Consider the following 18,348-nt stretch of genomic DNA (forward strand, 5'->3'; position numbering starts at 1 on the left):
AAGATGGCTGTACCCAGAATAGGAGCCCACAATACAATAGTTTGACCAATACCCTTAAGAAATAAAGCCTGTGGCAGTCATTTCCAGAAGAAATTGATAGCACTGGAAGTGGACTTAGAGAGGTAGAGAATGTGACCAAAAGGATAGGGTAGCCCTAGAAAAGATAATCCTACAAATCAACACATCTCCTAGAATATCAAAATAATGAAGTCTGAGGGTTCCTATCATCATCTCCCTAGCTCCCAGTTTACCTAAAGTATACATCATCTATATGTTTTCCCCATACTTGGAAAGACTTTTTAAATTTTTTAATTTTTATAGATTTAGGAGGATCAGCAGTTTTGTTACAAGGATACTGCATAGTAGTAAAGCCTGGGCTTTTAGTGTACCCATTACCCCAATAGTGAACAACGGTACCCAAAAGGTAATTTTCAACCCTCATTCTCCTTGTGCTTAGAAAGATTCTTAAAACAGAAATATGAAGCTTGAGATATGTTATCATAGTATATAAGAACACAGTGTTTGTGTCTTACCAGTCAGGTTATACTGAATAGCTCTAATTGCTCAGAAGGCAAGAGAAAACTCTGATTGTGTGTTTCACTGTATTTCATTCGTTTACTTTTACCTCTGAGAAATTGGTATAAAAATCCAAAATCTGTGTAAGTATATACACCATAGAATACTATGCAGCCATAAAAAATGATGAGTTCATGTCCTTTGTACGGACATGGATGAACCTGGGAACCATCATTCTCAGTAAACTATCACAAGGACAAAAAACCAAACACCGCATGTTCTCACTCATAGGTGGGAATTGAACAATGAGAACACATGGACACAGGAAGGGGAACATCACACTCCGGGGACTGCTGTGGGGTGGGGGGGAGGGGGGAGGGACAGCATTAGGAGATATACCTAATTCTAAATGACGAGTTAATGGGTGCAGCACACCAACATGGCACACGGATACATATGTAACAAACCTGCACATTGTGTACATGTACCCTAAAACTTAAAGTATAATAATAATAAAAAAAGAAAGAAAAATGATTCTAACAGGAAAAAAATGTGCAGCTGCATTACTAATAAAAAATACATATATATATAAAAAGAAATTTAAAAAAAGCAATGAAGGCAATCAGCTTTTCTTCGTGAGCACTCTTAGAGCCCTTTTCTAAAAGAAAAAGTATGCATGCAAGACACACACACACACACACACACAAAGATATACACACACACAGAAAGAGGATAGTGGTGGTGCACACCATGTGGCATACATTTATATTTTAAATTATCATGAATTAAATTTTCCCATGAGGCCTCAATATTGTACTACATTGAAATTATTAGAAACTCACTGGGGTAGCATAAAATCAATGTTTTGAATCATTGACCACAAGGGAAATAATATTTGAGCCTCCTAGTTTTATTAATATCACAATAACTATTTAAATATTTACCTTAAAAGCCCAAAGAGAGAGAAAGAAGCATTAGGGAACAACCTGTATAACATAAATCATTTAAAGCTTTCTCACCTCCATTATCAAGTTTCTTCTGCCTCAAAAGAAAACATGGCAAATTGAACATTTATGAAAAATGTATTACATAAAGTTGGATAATTAAAGATTATAGTCATAATGTGTATAGTAAAAGAATCTGGAGGGAAAAAAGATTAATATCCTGAAGAAAATTTACCAACATCCTAATCAGACCAGGATTTGCTTAGAACACATCTGAGGGTGCTCCTTAGACAAGAAGCAATGTGAAGAACGTTTCTTTTAAATTATAACTCTGCTGCTTAAAAAAAATGCAGGTAGCTTACACTAAAAGCAGATAGAACTGTAACTATCTACATATACGTAATATAAGTAGATGTATAATAGGTAAAAAAAAGATAAAATAAAGAATTAAAAATGCAGGGGCTAAGTAACAAGGTATGGTTAGGGGTGAAGGAAGGAATAAGAAAGGAATAACTTGAAGAAAAGAATGAGTGGAATATTATGGGTTTGGTGAAATACAGGGTGCAGGCATTTGGAAATTTATTCTCTGATTTAACAGAAAACAGCATTGATCTCAATCAAAAAAGTAGTATATGCCCAGAAGAACTTCTTCAATATTGTGAATCTATGTATAGTCAAGACTACATTGTGAAGATAAATAAATCACATATGTCAGTTGCTAAACCTGTTTGCTAAATGGTATAAAATATAAGGGACTTTCATAATATAAATATGCAGTACAGTGCTGGTTCCTAAGCAGACTGCACTCAACACTGAGTGCTTTCAAGACATAAGACAGGAAACTTAGCAGCTTTATTTATTACTAATATTACATTCATTATTAAATTTACAGACTGGAACACTCTATGATTTTTTCTTTGCTTTTATTATTATTTTAATTGACATAATAATTATATATATTCATGGAGTACAATGTTATATTTTCATACATGTATACAATGTGTAATGATCAAACAGGGTATTCAGCATATCTATCACCTCACATGTTTACCATTTCTTTGTGTTGATAACATTCAAAATCTGCTTTTCTAGCTATTTTAAAATATATAATACATTGCTGCTAATTACAGTCACCCTATAGTGGTACGGAACACTAGAACTTATTCCTCCTATCCAGCTGTACTTTTAAATCCATTAACCAGCCTTTGGCTATCTCCTTCTTCCCCTTTCCTTCCCCTTGTCCTTCCGCTTTCCTTCCCCTCCTCAAGTAACCACTATTCTACTCTCTACTTCTATGGGATCAACTTTTAAGCTTTCCCATATGAGTGAGAACATATAGTATTTATTCTTCTATGCCTGGTTTATTTCATTTAACCTAATGTGTTCCAAGCTCATGTGGAGTTTTATATGTCATATTATAAAAGCATTATTAAAAGGCAACCTACCGTTAAATTAATTAAAATCAACTTGAAATTGACAAAATGGCAGAGAACTAATGGTATAATGGTGGAAAAACCACTATGCCAATAATCTATGTAATATAACTACTATTTTCTATGTGGCAAAGAGAGAACTGTAACCTGCTGAGGGACTGCTATTGCACCACATGCTATAGACAAATGAACAATACATGAAGTCAATAAGAATTCCAGCAAAGAATAATTGAGAGTTTAGGTCATAAAAGCCCCAGGAGATTCTAATTTCCTAGAAGTAGGGCTTTTTCTCAAACATTAATATTACTACCGAAGTGTTGCAGTCATTGGAAGATTTTAAATAACTTGAATTTTCTTTTTCAAAATTTAACATTATTAGATGATGATATCTAAAACCTCAGACTCTCTTTAGATAAAATAAAATTATTATTCTATTTTTCTGATAACTTAATTTCCTAAAAAGTGATTTCTTTAAAAAAATCATTTCTGTAACAACTTTCTACCTGAAAAAAATTAATTAACAATACACAATTTTAATTGCCTGAATCACTGAATCACTTGAGCACACTTGGCCTCTCACACCCGTTCTGTGAGCTACTTAGTAAACTTTCTAAAGATGCTGAGAACGTTAAGTTAGTGTCTACCCAATAAAGGAGAAACACTGTTATGAGAGTGTATGAATTTTATACATTGCCTGAATCTACTGGTTACAACCGCAGTGGTTGGAAGCTATGCACTCATTCTTTTTCTCAAGTTTGGTAAACGGTTAACTATAATTTGTATGTCCAGACTCAAAGAGCAACAGTGAATGCATTTCTGGAGTAACAGTGTCATTTCCAATCCCTAGTAAAACAGCAGATATAAGCTTCCTCCTGGGGTGTTTCTTATATTATCAGAAAAACACACCAGGGCTAGTAACAGTCCCGTAACTGAAGACTAATCAGTCACAGGACATATCTAGAAAATGTAGATAAAATATGAGGAAAGAAGCTTACCATAATTGTAACATTTAAGAAAATCACAAGCAAATATCTGTCCTTCACTGTTCTATTCTAAAATTTCAAACTGTTGTTCTAAAAGTATCTACAGTGAAGTTAAATATATTAACAATGCTTACCGAGTTTCTCTTTCAAAGGATTATCAACATCAACCCTTCTCATAAATGTGAGCCTCCCCATGGGCATCTATTTGTATGGAATAGCATACTTCAATTTTCATTACCTGCCCCATATCATAAAGAAAAATTATACACATACACATATTCATATAAGAATATTTTTAAAACTGTGGGACCCTGGTCTCAGTTTCACTAGAATAATACTACAATCAACAGTGAACTGGCTATAAACACAGAGACATACTATTTCACAACTGAACAACTCTAAAAGTTTCAGTCTTTTAACATAGTTAATCTCAGTGCATACTTACAAATGAGACAGGCAAGGCAGGTAATACAAATCAGAAAGCTGAGGCAGATAGATGTTTAATGACTTCCTACAGCTGGTGAGTGGCAAAACCTAGTCTTCTGACTCCTAATTCAATGCATATTACCATGCATACACACAGGCATATTTACATGCCTTCTGCCTAGAGCCACAGTCTCTATTTTTATTGTATGTTTAATATTTTCAGCTCCTACCTCACTCAATGCAAAAAAAAATTACTGAATTTCAAAGTTCAGAGTGGTTACGGGAAATATACAGCCTAAATCTTTTGGCCCTTGTTTGCTCATTTTTAAATTTCATGATTACATTCTCCCTGATTCAAAAAATTCTATTACCTTATGAAAAACTATTAACCAGCCTTCTATTGACTCTAGTAAAACAATTATTGAAAAAAGGAACAGAGCCCCATAAAGTATGTGCATGGAAACAAATATAATCCCTTCTTGGCACAGATGCACAAACTCAAATTGCTGAGAAAGAATCTGAAAGATATTCTGAAATCAATATTTGTGCAGTAAATGGTCAAAGAAAAATATGCAAGGCAGAGGAGATATAAATATAACACTCAGCATTAAAAGAATTCCTTTAAGTGGGCTAGATTTTCCAATAAAGAATATAAAGCCAATAAATCAAACATAAATAAGTCCCTGGTGGAACACTAGGCTTACAATATGCATTTAATAGTTTCTTAGTACCATTAAAAACCTTTACATTTAATGAAAGCACATAGTGAACTCTATTAAACTGAAAATGATTTCTTTTGAAATATATCAGAAATTAAGTGGAAAATCAGAAAAAACTACTGTTTTCAGAGTCCTTGTTGCATTATGTATTCCAGCTTTGTGCAAGAAGATTAGGATTAATTACACAGCATCCTAATTACTGTCTTGCTTCCATTTCTGACTCATTTAGAATGTGGGCAAGCAGATGGCCAAGGAAAAGGTGTTACAATAACAGGCAGCGTTTTCCCCATCTTAGCTTAGCCACATTCAAGAAGAAAACACAAGTACCTCCATCATTCCTAACTATAAACTGTAAGCTCACTGAAGTTCAGTGAGACTGTCTATTCTTTTAATTCCTAAGTAATACAATATGTACACTTTTTAGTAATAATGTAATATGGGGGGTAGGAGAGAAATAAATACAGTCCATTGTAGGTTTGTTATCAAGAGAAATCTATAATGTTTATGCAAAAATACATATTCCATTAGAAATAACAGGATTCACGATATCAGAAATTATTTCAAGAAATATAAATTTTATCTACAATTTGGAGAGTTTTTTTTAAATACCAGAAGAAGGAAACCAGACCCCTATTTCTCACCATATACAAAAATCAAATCAACATGGATTAAAGACTTAAATCTAAGAACTCAATGTATGAAATTATTACAAGAAAACATTGGGGAAACTCTCCAGGACATTGAAATAGGGAAAGATTTCTAGAGTAATACCCTACAGAAGCAGAAAACCCATGCAAAAATGGACAAATGGGGTCACATCAAGTTAAAAGGTTCCTGCACAGCAAAGAAAACAATCAACGAAGTGAACAGACATCCCACAGAATGGGAGAAAATATTTGCTAAGTGTCCACCTGAGAAGGGATTAATAATAAGAATATATAAGGCGATCAAAAATAGGAAAAAAATCCAATAATCTGATTAAAAATGGGCAAAAGATCTGAATAGATATTTCTCAAAAGAAGACATACGAATGGCATACAGGTAGATGAGAAGGTGCTCAACATCACTGATAAACAGAGAAATGCAAAGCAAAACTGCAATGAGATAACAACTCACTCCAGTTCAAATGACTTTATCTGAAAGACAGACAATAATGCTGGCAAGGATGTGAAGAGAAGGGACCCCTTGTACACTGTTGGTGGGAATGTAAATTAGTATTGCCACTATGAAGAACAGTTTGGAGGCCCATCATAAAACTAAAAATAGAACTACCATATGATCCAGCACTCCCACAGCTAGGTATATAACCAAAAGGAAGAAAATCAGTATTCAAAGAGATACCTGCACGCCCATGTTTACTGCAACATTATTCACAATAATCAACATTTGGAAGCAACCTAAATTTCTATCAACAGAAGAATGAATAAAGAAAATGTGGTACATATACACAATGGAGTACTATTCGACTATAAAGACGAATTAGATCCTGTCATTTGCAACCACATGGATGAACCTGGAGGTGACTATGTTAAGTGAAATAAGCCAGGCACCAAAAGACAAATCTCATGTTTTCACTTATTTGTGGAAGCTAAAAAAATTAAAACAAATGAACTCATGGAGATAGAGAGAAGAATGATGGTTATCAGAGACTGGGAAGGGTAATGGAAGTTGCGAGTGTGAGGATGGTTAATGGATACAAAAATATAGTTAAATAGAATGAGTAAAATCTAGTATTTGATAGCACAAAAGGGTAACTACCATCGACAATAATTAATTGTACATATCAAAATAACTAAAAGAGTAAAAATCATTTAAACCCATTCAAACCATAAACAAAAATAAATGGTGCATAGTGTGGACTCTCTTATTACCTATAGCTTCTCAATGATCTTCCAGGTATGAAACGCCATTTACTTAATCTAGTTTATTTTCTACATGTAGTATAAGAAAGAAAGGAAAATCTGTGTCCCTTAATACCTTTCTTTCTGCATAATTCTTTTCTTCCTGAATATACACTTCATTGGATGAATACCAATCCTCAAGTTTACCAGTAAATGTTGACGAAAAAAAGATAGGGAAAATGTGAAATCTTGAAAAAGTACTGCACAAAAATATTCTTAACAAAATGGCCCAAAAAAGTTTAAAATCAGCACAACAAACACTTGACTTGATTAGTTAGTTTCACACTGCCCTGCTTTTATTTTTTCATTTTTGTTTTTATTTTTGGAGACTGGGCCTTGCTCTGTCATCGAGGGTAGAGTGCAGTGGTGCTATCGCAGTTCACTGCAGCCTTGACCTCCCAGGCTCAAGGGATCCTCCTACTTCATCCTCTTGGGTAGCTGAGACCAGAGATGCATACTACATGCCAGCTAATTTTTTAAATTTTTTCTGTAGAGACGGGGTCTTGCTGTGTTGCTCAGGGTGGTCTGGAACTGCTGGCCTCAAACAATCCTTCTGCCTCAGGCTCCAAAAGTGTTATGATTACAGGCATTAGCCACTGTGCCTGGCCTTCCCTACTTTTGAAAAATCTATTCCCTTTCCTTTGACCTTCTCTCTTATAATGATTAAACTCTGTCCTTTAAACATCTCCAAATTTAAAAATTGTGTCAACTAGAATAACAGAATATAAAATTAAAGAACAGTCAGCTTTGATATTTACCTACATTTATAGACCTTTTAGTCCACGAAGCAACTAGAAGCATTGTTATTAAGGCCCTGGAAGATAACACACAAGTTTAATTTACCAAGATAAGCCTTTGCCCTGAAATGTTCCCTTAGAGTTGGGTACATGTGACATTTCTTTTATTCCCATATAGAAACATCAAATATGACAGGAAGATGGGGTTGGCAGCTTTATGTCACAAAGAGTGGGAAGAGCTTACAAGGTACTTGTTGTCAGAGGGCGGGAAGTTAAATCCTGGCTTCCACATTCCCTGTGTGCCTTTTCCTGGGTATTCACTTTTTGTTTTATTATAAAAATGGGATTAACTTGATATTTGAAATAAGAAAATATCAAATACCATGTGCTCAGATATGCTAATTACTTTTCACATTACTATTTCTTACTAGCTAGGGGACATATACATACTCTTAAGAACCAGCAAGCATTTTTCTACCGAATCTCAGAACCAAATAAAGGCGTACCTTGAGATATTACAGATTTTGTTATAGATCATCACAATAAAATGAATACAGCAATAAAGCAAGTCATATAAATTTTTTGTTTTCCCAGTGCTTATAAAAGTTATGTTTACACTATACTGTACTTTATTAAATGTGTAATAGCATTATGTCTAAAACAGTACATACCTTAATTTAAAAATACTCTGTTGCTAAAAAAATGTTTGGCCAGTTGTAATCCTTTAGCTACTAGGGGGTCTTGCCTCTATGTTGATGGCTGCTGACTAATCAGGGTGATGGATGCTGAAGGTTGGGGTGGCTGTAACAATTTTCTTAAGAAAACCATAAAGTCTCCCCTATTAATTAACTCTTCCTTTCATGAAGATTTTTCTGCAGCACATGATGCTGTTTGATAGCATTTTATCCACAGTAGAACTTTTGAAATTGAAGTCAGTCCTCTCAAACCCTGTCACTGCTTTATCAGTGAAGTTTATTAAACATTCTAAAACCTTTGTTGTCACTTCAGCAGTGTTCACAGCATCTTCACTAGGAGAAGATTCTATCTCAAGAAACCGCTTTCTTTGCTTATCCATAAAAAGCAACTCCTTATCTGTTCAAGTTTTATCATGAGATTGTAGCAATTCAGTTCCATCTTCAAGTTTCACTTCTAATTCTAGTTCTCTTGCTATTTCTACCACACCTGTAGTTACTCTCTCTACTTATGTCTTGAACCCCTCAAAGTCATCCATGAGCACTGGAATCAAGTTCTTCCAAATTCCTGTTCATGTTGATATTTTGATCTGTTCTCATGCATCACAAATGTTCTTAATGGCATCTAGAATGGTGACTCTCTTCCAGGTTTTCAATTTACTTTTCCCAGAGCCATAAGCAGAATCATTATTTATGATACCTAGAGCCTTACAAAATGTACTTCTTAAATAATAAGACTTGAAAGTCAAAATTCCTCTTTGATCCAAGGCCTGCAAAATAAATGTCGTGTTAGCAGGCATGAAAATAACATTAATCTCTTTACATATCTCCATCAGAGCTCTTAGATGACCATGTGCATTTTCAATGAGCAGTAATATTTTGAAAAAAAAAATTTTGTCTGAGCAGTAGGTCTCAACAATGGGTTTAAAATATTTAGTAAACCATGCTATAAACCAAGCTTGTTCAACCTGCAGCCCAGGATGGCTTTGAATATGGCCAACACAAATTCATAAACTTTCTTAAAACATTATGAGACTTTTTTGCAATTTTTTTTTTAGCCTATCAGCTGTTGGTAGTGTTAGTGTATGTTATGTGTGGCCCAAGACCATTCTTCTTTATCTAATGTGGCCTAGGGAAACCAAAAGATTGGACATTTCTGCTATGAAGAGATGTGCTGTCATCCAGACTCTGTTGTTCCCTTTATAGAGCACAAGTAGAACAGATTTAGCATCATTCTTAAGGGCCCTAGGATTTTTGGAATGGGCAACGAGCATTGGCTTCAACTTAAACTCATCAGCTGCATTCGCTCCTAACAAGAGAGTGAGCCTGTCCTTTGATGCTTTGAAGCCAGGCACTGACTTCTCTCTAGCTATCAAAGTCCTACGTGGCATCTTCTTCCAAAACAAGGCTGTTTCGTCTATCTTGAAAATCGGTTGTTTAGTGGAGCCACCTTCATCAATTATTTTAGCTAAATCTTCTGGATAAATTGCTGTAATTTCTATGTCAATACTTGCTGCTTTACCTTACACTTTCATGTTATGAAAACAGCTTATTTCCTGAAGCTGTCAGGAATGAACCAACTTTTGCTAGCTTCCAACTTTTCTTCTGAAACTTCCTCACCTCTTTCAGCCTTCATAGAATTGAAGAGAGTAAGGGCTTTGCTCTGGATTAGGATTTGGCTTAAGAGAATGTTGGGGCTGGTTTGATCTATCCAGAACTCCCAAACTTTCTCCATATCAGCAATAAGAATGCTTTAGTTTCTTATCATTTGTGTGTTCACCAGAGTAGCAATTTTAATTTCCTTCAAGAACTTATCCTTTGAATTTACAACTTCACTAATTGGTACAAGAGGCCTAGCTTATGAACTATCTCAATTTTTTACATGCTTTCCTCACTAAAATTAATCATTTCTAGATTTTCATTTAAAGTGAAAGACTCATAACTTGTTCTTTCTCTTGGACACTTAGAGGCTATTGTAGGGTCATTAGTTGGCCTAATTTCAATATTGTTGTATCTCAGCAAATAAGGAGGCCTGAGGAGAGGAAAAGAGATCCAGAACCTGCCAGTCAGTGTAGTAGTCAGAACCACACATTTGTCAATTCAACTTGCCATCTTATATGGGTGAGGTTTGTGGTGCCCTGAAACAATTACAACAGTAACAGCAAAGATTACTAATCACAGATCACTAAAACATATGTAACAATAAGGAAAGTTTGAAACACTGCAAGAATTACCAAAGTGTGACACAAAGACATGAAGTGAGCATGTGCTGTTGGAAAACTGGTGATGACAGACTTACTCAATGCAGGGTTGCTACAAACCTAATGCATAATACAGTGAAGCACAATAAAATGACATAAGCCTACAATAAAATTGTGCTGAAATGACTGTACTTTCTAATTACTTTTCATTCATTCACACATATATATTGACAAAGCCTATTTTTAAAATTCATTTTAGCTGTTTAGGGAATATGTGTTTCATTTTATAAATTGAGAAAAATTTTGACATACTGTATATTAGGTTTCTATGCTGTTTCCTGGATATAAAAATGTTATTCCTTAATGTAAATCTAGCAATATTAAAATAACATATATTACAGTGTTTACTTGAGGCTATTGGAACAAGGAAAATGATATTAATTTTTATAACCACCGAATATTATACCATATTTCTATACTATCTTACTATACCATTATTACTGTTATTTTACCATTATTACATTATTATCACTATACATAGGCCTATTTAAATATAATTAGGAGTATATATTACCTGATGTTCTTATTACTATATTGTTTTTGTTGCCACTAGGCAACTTGCACATATGTTTAGGAGCCACTTAATAAGAAAGATTTAACATCACTGAGCCTAATTTCCTCTGCTGTGGTTGGCTGGAGAATAAATATAGCAATATCTTCATGTGACTTTCTAAAATAGGAATGGATAATATTTCCCCAAATACATAACATGAAACACGCTTCTAATGAATAATCCTATATCTGCATTTTACTTATCACTATTCTGCTATTTTCTTATTTGTTTGTTTAATAGAATGTAAGTAATGTCCATGAATAGGGATCTTCCCTGTCTTGTTCATCATTACATACTCCATGTTCTAAATAATGTCAGATGAATCATAACTGCTCATTAAATAGATTTAACAAATGGGTAAATCCTGTATTTGAGCACCCAGCTTGATGGAGAAGCTCTGGCCCCACATATATAGCTACTAGTTGGAAGCACAGCAATGAATATAAACTCAAATGACCAATAAGAGGAATAAATGCACATGGATACATATGTAACAAACCTGCACATTGTGCACATGTACCCTAAAACTTGAAGTATAATAATAATAAAAAAATAAAATAAAACAAAAAGAGGAATAAATGAAGGTTCTCTTGCCCTAAAATACAAAAACTTGAACTTTCCAATTTTGGAAGTAGATACTAAGATAAATGTGCAGGTTTTATATAAACCTAAACAAATGATCAGCATTATTTAATCTAGTTTTATGCCACAAACAATAACAAAAAGTTGACCGTAACTATTTTCAACGGCATGATAAAAGCTAACACAATAAGAAAGTACACTAAGGGTTTCTTATCATTGCTTCCACATTTCTGCTTACTTCTTATGGCTAAAATAAATAGCTATAAATTTTGTAGCTAGCTCATCTGTCAGTTTAGATATGCTCAAACCTTTCTTACATATAGAACAAGTGTTGAATAAAATTACTGGGCTTCAAAAGCTTTAAGACTAAACATTTCAATATATGCAGCCATTTCTTACTTTAATAAAAATAATTAAGCATAAAAAGAAATAAAAAAACATAAAAAGAGGTTTTAAAATGATCTTTCCCAAGTGTCAGAAGAGGGAATAAGTCCATGGAGTTGATATATAAAATGAAGAATCTTACTCTTTTTCTTCCTAGTGCCATTCTTAGTATAATCAAATCTATCTAACTGTCCATCACTTTAACATCATCAGGACTCAATTGCTCAGTATGCTCAGTGGAACTCTGGAACAGGATTCCCACTTACCAGGCTAATAACAATGCTAATGAAACTAAATCCATAGCTTGTTTTCTAGTTTCTATTACCATCATGTATTTACCACTTCTTTGGTCCTATGAAAACTAAGAATAGCAGAAGCTGTCCCAAGGTCTCAATAGAATTTGGTTGTAGAGGAGCCAGGTTGCCTCAGAGCCCAGTCCCCGAAAACTCCATGACGCATTCCACTCAAAAGAATCCTCAGACCTTGGAAATCTCAAGAAAGCACTCAGCTTGGGGTCAAGATAGAGTTTCTCAGTTTATTTATCAACTGATAATGACAAAAAGGAAGACAGTCAGATTGAAAAATGAGAATTAGAAAAGAGAGTACAAAGTACCCACAGAAATTTTTTTCAAGTGGTATTAAAAAAATAAAGAAAGTCAACCATGTTTCTCAGAGAAAATACCTCTGAGGTGGAGGTAAGAATGTAATGTGAAATCTAAGGCAGTCATGATTTCAAGAATGAATTTAGTTGCAAATAAGAAAAAAATCTGATCCTACAGATATATGGCACAATGTAAGCAGCGACACACAAAAGAAAACAAGAGAACTCAGGCTAGTTTCTAAATACTTTGGATTCTCTCAAGTGCTTATGTAAATTGAAATTTGGAAGACAGCAATTCACTAATCAAATCAACCCTTAATTTGTACTATCATTGGAATGCTAAATCTTACAGACATAGACTGGCAGTTTTCACTTAAATTGGTGCCTTGCTAGATTGCATAAGCTTTTATATTCATGATCATTTTTAAAGTTTAAAGTATTATTTATATAAAGTGGTTAAGACATACTAACTATTTACAAATGTATCTTAAATGTTCATTTTGTGATTGTGTCTAAACCAAAAAATGAAGAAAGGCCATTATGTTCTGCTTAACCCCATGATGCCTGCAGACTGAAGATGTGATATTTCAAATAAGTAAGTAATAATGCATAAACACGGTGTTTTAATGAAATGCATGTTAAAATTATGTCAATAAAATATCTCTATCCTGAAACGGAAGTAAACCATTTTGATGTATGCTAATGTAAGCCTTTATAAGGGATATCAGTCATATATTCAACTGTAGTTCTGATTACAAAACAAAAATATGCTGGAAATTCCATAAAGATCAAACTAATTAAGGTACTTAATTGCCTCTGACTAATTATGGAAATTGGCAAGCTCAGTAAGGAAACAAGCTTTTTAAAAGTTTATATTTTAGGCCATAGCTTCCTTGGCTTCATTTTACTGGTAGCCACTTGTATCATTTCAGATCTTACACTGCAAGCTCTGTCCACAGAGAGTTATAAAGGGAAATGACTGCATATGTATCCAGAGCTTAACTGGGACAAGGAGAAGCTACACTCTCAGACTTACAGTCAGAAGTTGGGTTGGCATTTTCCTAGATCATACATTGTTTCTCATTAGCAGGGTGACTTCTCTCATTTTGTTGTTGTTGTTAAGTCTTCCACAAGGCATATTTGTAGTTCATCGAGGCCCTTTAACTCAAAGGGGCAAAATGCCTCAATCAAGAAACCATGAATCCCTGTGAAATATCTGACATAAAACAAAAGACAAATATTTCAGGCATAAAAGAAAGAACATGCACTCTGGAATTTAACTGATAACGGCTTTTTAAAATCCAGTTGTGCCAGTTGTTAGGTACATTTGTAAGAACTTGGGAAGTTATTTAATTTCTCTTGGTCTCATTTTCTGCATTTATAAAATGGAAATAATAATACCTAGTTTGCACTGTTGTCACAATAATAGGGACAATATAAATTATCTAGCTCATTTATGGAAATAGAAAGTATCCATAAGTGGTAGTTATTGTATTTTATATTCAACGCAATATAATTTTTTCATACTATGGTTCATCACTACTTTATTAGAGATATATGAGCAGCTATGAAGAATCAAAGAATGCTCCAGGGTGCTCTAGAGACAAATTATAATTCTGTCATAAGAAAAAAAGAGAAATAGGGGGGAAAATAATGGAAATGAGTCAATAAGCAAATGTTATTCTATATTCTTTAATCTTTACTTTAAAATATTTATGGTGCCAATTTCCATCTAAAATGACACCCTGAAAGGTATCATTATTTACAAAAATTATGTTGTATAGAATGAATTGTGTATAGTATTCCAAAGTACATATATATTGATAATTTGAAGTCAGTGACAATTCTATTCAATTTCTCCATATTCTATTAAAAAACGATGCAATCCATTTTCTCTCTCCAGTGTTGAAACGAACTTCCCTTGCCTTTTTCTTCTCTAGAGCTTCTGGTCTCACTACTACTTAGAGATCATTAGAAGCAGTTGTAGCAACCAGTACTACAAAAGCAGTTCTTCCTACCCCACCTCAAAGTTGGCCAAAAAACACTGTGGAAAGGAAGTTTGCTATACTAATGTCAGAAGTGCAACAGAAACCTGACTTCTGTTGTAACCTACAGCAGACCCCAGACACTGCCACTCAAAGGTAATGCCACCATTCAGAACTACCCATAGATGTTTAAAAAGTGTGTGTGTGTGTGTGTGTGTGTGTGTGTGTGTGTGTGTGTGTGTTCAGAAGGGATAAAATCTGAATTTAGGAGTATTCAATGCATAGAAACCACTATGTCACCCAACCCACCCTCAAATTACTGCACAACAGTATTTGTATGAATTTTATGTAATAAGTTAGTAAGTATAAAAAAGTTTTGAATCCAATAAAGATCTTGCTTATAAAGATGCTCTCCTTCAGTCCCTATCAAAAGCAAGAAATCTCTTTCGAGATAGTTACTGTTTTGTTTTGTTTTTAAAGTACCTTTGTTGCTGATCTGTACATGAATGTCATCACTGAATGGAAGCAGTCCAAGAGACTCATATCATTCCTACTAGAAGGAGAAGCTTTGATAAATCTCTAAAGCTATGGCAGTGGTCCAGTCCCTGTGCCATATGGCATTCCACCTGTCCCAAGAAGTTTTGCTAATGTCCTTTAAAGCTCCAAACAAAAATACTGAGACATAAACAATCAAATCTACTCTGTGGTTGGATTTTTCAGCTCTACGTGGTAGCTGCAAAAATTCCTCATGCTGTGTGTGTTAATGAGACCCTCCATGGGCACCACTAATACATAAAAGCAATCACCCATAACTCCTAGGCCTTTTCCTTCTTACTATGTCCAAATATGTTCATTGCATTTAGAAACTGGAAATAAAATATACCCGGAGAAATTCTAGATGTGAGGAGGCATGAGGACTGAAGATCTGAAAGTGTTGGCAAAATAAGCAAATCTACAGGTTGTGAGCATATTACCTCAAAGGATAAAAAGAACCTAACAATTAACCACAAAAATATATTAAGTAAACAGAAATTACTGAAGCTGAAAACTCACTTTAACCTACAAGTATTCTTGTACATTAGAACAGTAACAGAAAACTAAAATTTTTGTAACCTAATGAAAAGAATAGCAAGGAGATTAGAGCAAACTATTTGCCAGATCCTTTTGAATTATTATCCAACCACTTTGTTCATTTAAATCTTTATTTCAGTGGATATAAGCATTTTAGATGAAATAACATGAGAAGTATAAACAGATATGAGTAATTAGCTTGCTTAGCTTCTGGACATGTAGGGAAATATGCTTTATTTTAAATTCAATGACTTGGTCACCAACAGAAATCTGATTTATTTTCATATCACATTCCCATTGTTTTACACATCTTGAAATATTTTTTACCTTCAACACCACACTATTTTGAAACTATGATTGTTTATAAGCCCAGTGTTATTAGGTCATCTTAATACATTTAAATATATTATGAAGAAACAAATATATAACACATCACAAATTTTAAATTATTTTGCTAAATGAGTTCAATAAAACTGGTTTCCTCTTAAATACCATATATTTTATTTTGTGCATCTAAAAATGTATTCTGAGAAGAGTTGTATAGGGTATAGCAGATTCCCACCAAAGGTGTCCATGATGCAAAGAAAGGCTGTAATTAACCTCTTCTAAAGGAAAGATCACACAGACAGACAGACAGTGACACCAATGTATATGCTGCTGTCATGTGATTGTCACAACTACAGTTATAGCCATGGGACTATTCATGTCCTTATGTCTACTTTGGCCTTCATTGTTCCTCTTTTCTGCCTAATATATGCCTGACTATCATTCCACTCAATTTTTTTAAGCATCTAGAACCATATCTTTCAATTTTTTTTTTTTAGAAGGGATTTCACTCTTGTTGTCCAAGCTGGAGTGCAATGGCATGATCTCAGTTCACTGCAGCCTCCACTTCCTGGGTTCAAGGGTTCAAGCGATTCTCCTGCCTCAGCCTCCTGAGTAGCTGGGATTACAGGCACGTGCCACTACGCCTGGCTAATTTTTTTGTATTTTTAGTAGAAACAGAGTTTTACCTTGTTAGCCAGGCTGGTCTCAAACTCCTGACCTCAGGTGATCCGCCCACCTCAGCCTCCCTAAGTGTTGGGATTACAGGCATGAGCCACTGTGCCTAGCCTCTTTCCACCTTAATCAGGCGTGCTGATGAGGTAATCAATTTCAGTATTAAATCTAAGAATGAGTCTTATGGCCTAGTTCTTTAAGAACCTCTGGAATTCATGTATAAAGGACAGAATGAGACAAAGACAACACCGGGAAGAGGCCACATTTACTTTTGAAAACTCTTTCCCTACAATTTTCTGTAACATCCCCCTTGCCTCGCTCTGTCGCCCAGGCTGGAGTGCGGTGGCGCAATCTTGGCTCCCTGCAAGCTCCGCCTCCCGGGTTCACGCCATTCTCCTGCCTCAGCCTCTCCGAGTAGCTGGGACTACAGGAGCCCGCCACCACGCTCGGCTAATTTTTTTGTATTTTTAGTAGAGACGGGGTTTCACCGTGGTCTCGATCCCCTGACCTCGTGATCCGCCCGCCTCGGCCTCCCAAAGTGCTGGGATTACAACCGTGAGCCACCAGGCCCGGCCTTTTTTTTTTTTTTTTTTAAAGCTTTTTGTCTCCCCAATACAGTATAAATTAGTCTACTTAGTTCTGGGAATAAAATTAGTAGTAGGCACTCTTTTTCCATAAATGAATACACCTTTATACAGAGGAAAAGACGCAAACGTATAAATAAAATCAAAGTTAAGTATTAAAGTCGTCGAGGACAACTGCAAACATACAGTGTGTGTTGCAAAGCAGTGTAAGAGAATGGGAGTAAGGTGGTGGTGTTCTAATAGTCTGTGGGCAGCAAGAAAATTAGGCCCTTCCCTTTCTGGCCAAGGAGGTCTTAACCCTTCCATCAGTGGGTCTCAAGGAAGCAGAGCAACTGCATAGACAAGACATAAGTTCTGCCACCCAAGGAGAGGGCCACCAGGCTCTCCCTTTTAGGACCAACTAAATATAATGCTGGCACTTTGAAAGAGTACCCAGATATTCAGGGCAATACCACCCAAGCCCAAGTTACATATCTAACCTTTTAAAATATATAGCTAAAAGCCAATTGCACTCTTATATTTCAAACATAGTATTGTAACAAGAACTCAAACCACTATATTATAGTTAGCGTCTGGCCTTACTCGTAGTATGGAGCCTGTTGGAAATGAGATAGAATACTGTGCTTAGCACAAAGTATGTTCTTATTAAATATTTATTGAAGGAATGAACGTTGTCATTAGAATATTTCAAGTAATAATAATCATTATGATGGCAAACAATAGGAGCTTATCAGGTGGCAGGTATTGTTTTAAGTGCTTTACAAATACTAACTCAACTAATTCTCTAGACAAAGTGCACACAGGTTATTTACAGAGGAAACTGAAGCACAGAGACCTTGAATCACCTGCCCAAATCACTTATGTATTAATTGTAGATTTGGGAATCAAATCCAGGCAACCTGGCTCTGGAATCTGAGGCCTTAAGTATGTCAAAATACTGCCAAGTTAGAGTAAGATTTACATCCGTATTGATGCTA

General features: G+C 34.9%; 1 protein-coding gene and 1 pseudogene across 3 annotated transcripts in view; both read right to left on the reverse strand.

The window, feature by feature from the left end:
• Positions 1-18,348, reverse strand: part of IMMP2L (inner mitochondrial membrane peptidase subunit 2) — an 885,601-nt gene that overhangs the window by 514,056 nt on the left and 353,197 nt on the right. The window lies entirely within an intron of this gene.
• The window catches only part of LOC131380774 (tigger transposable element-derived protein 1-like), a 193,008-nt pseudogene continuing 182,991 nt past the window's right edge, over positions 8,332-18,348 (reverse strand).

The sequence above is a fragment of the Hylobates moloch genome, unplaced genomic scaffold (genome assembly GCF_009828535.3).
Source record: "Hylobates moloch isolate HMO894 unplaced genomic scaffold, HMol_V3 SCAFFOLD_1, whole genome shotgun sequence".
NCBI classification, from domain to species: Eukaryota; Metazoa; Chordata; class Mammalia; order Primates; family Hylobatidae; genus Hylobates; species Hylobates moloch.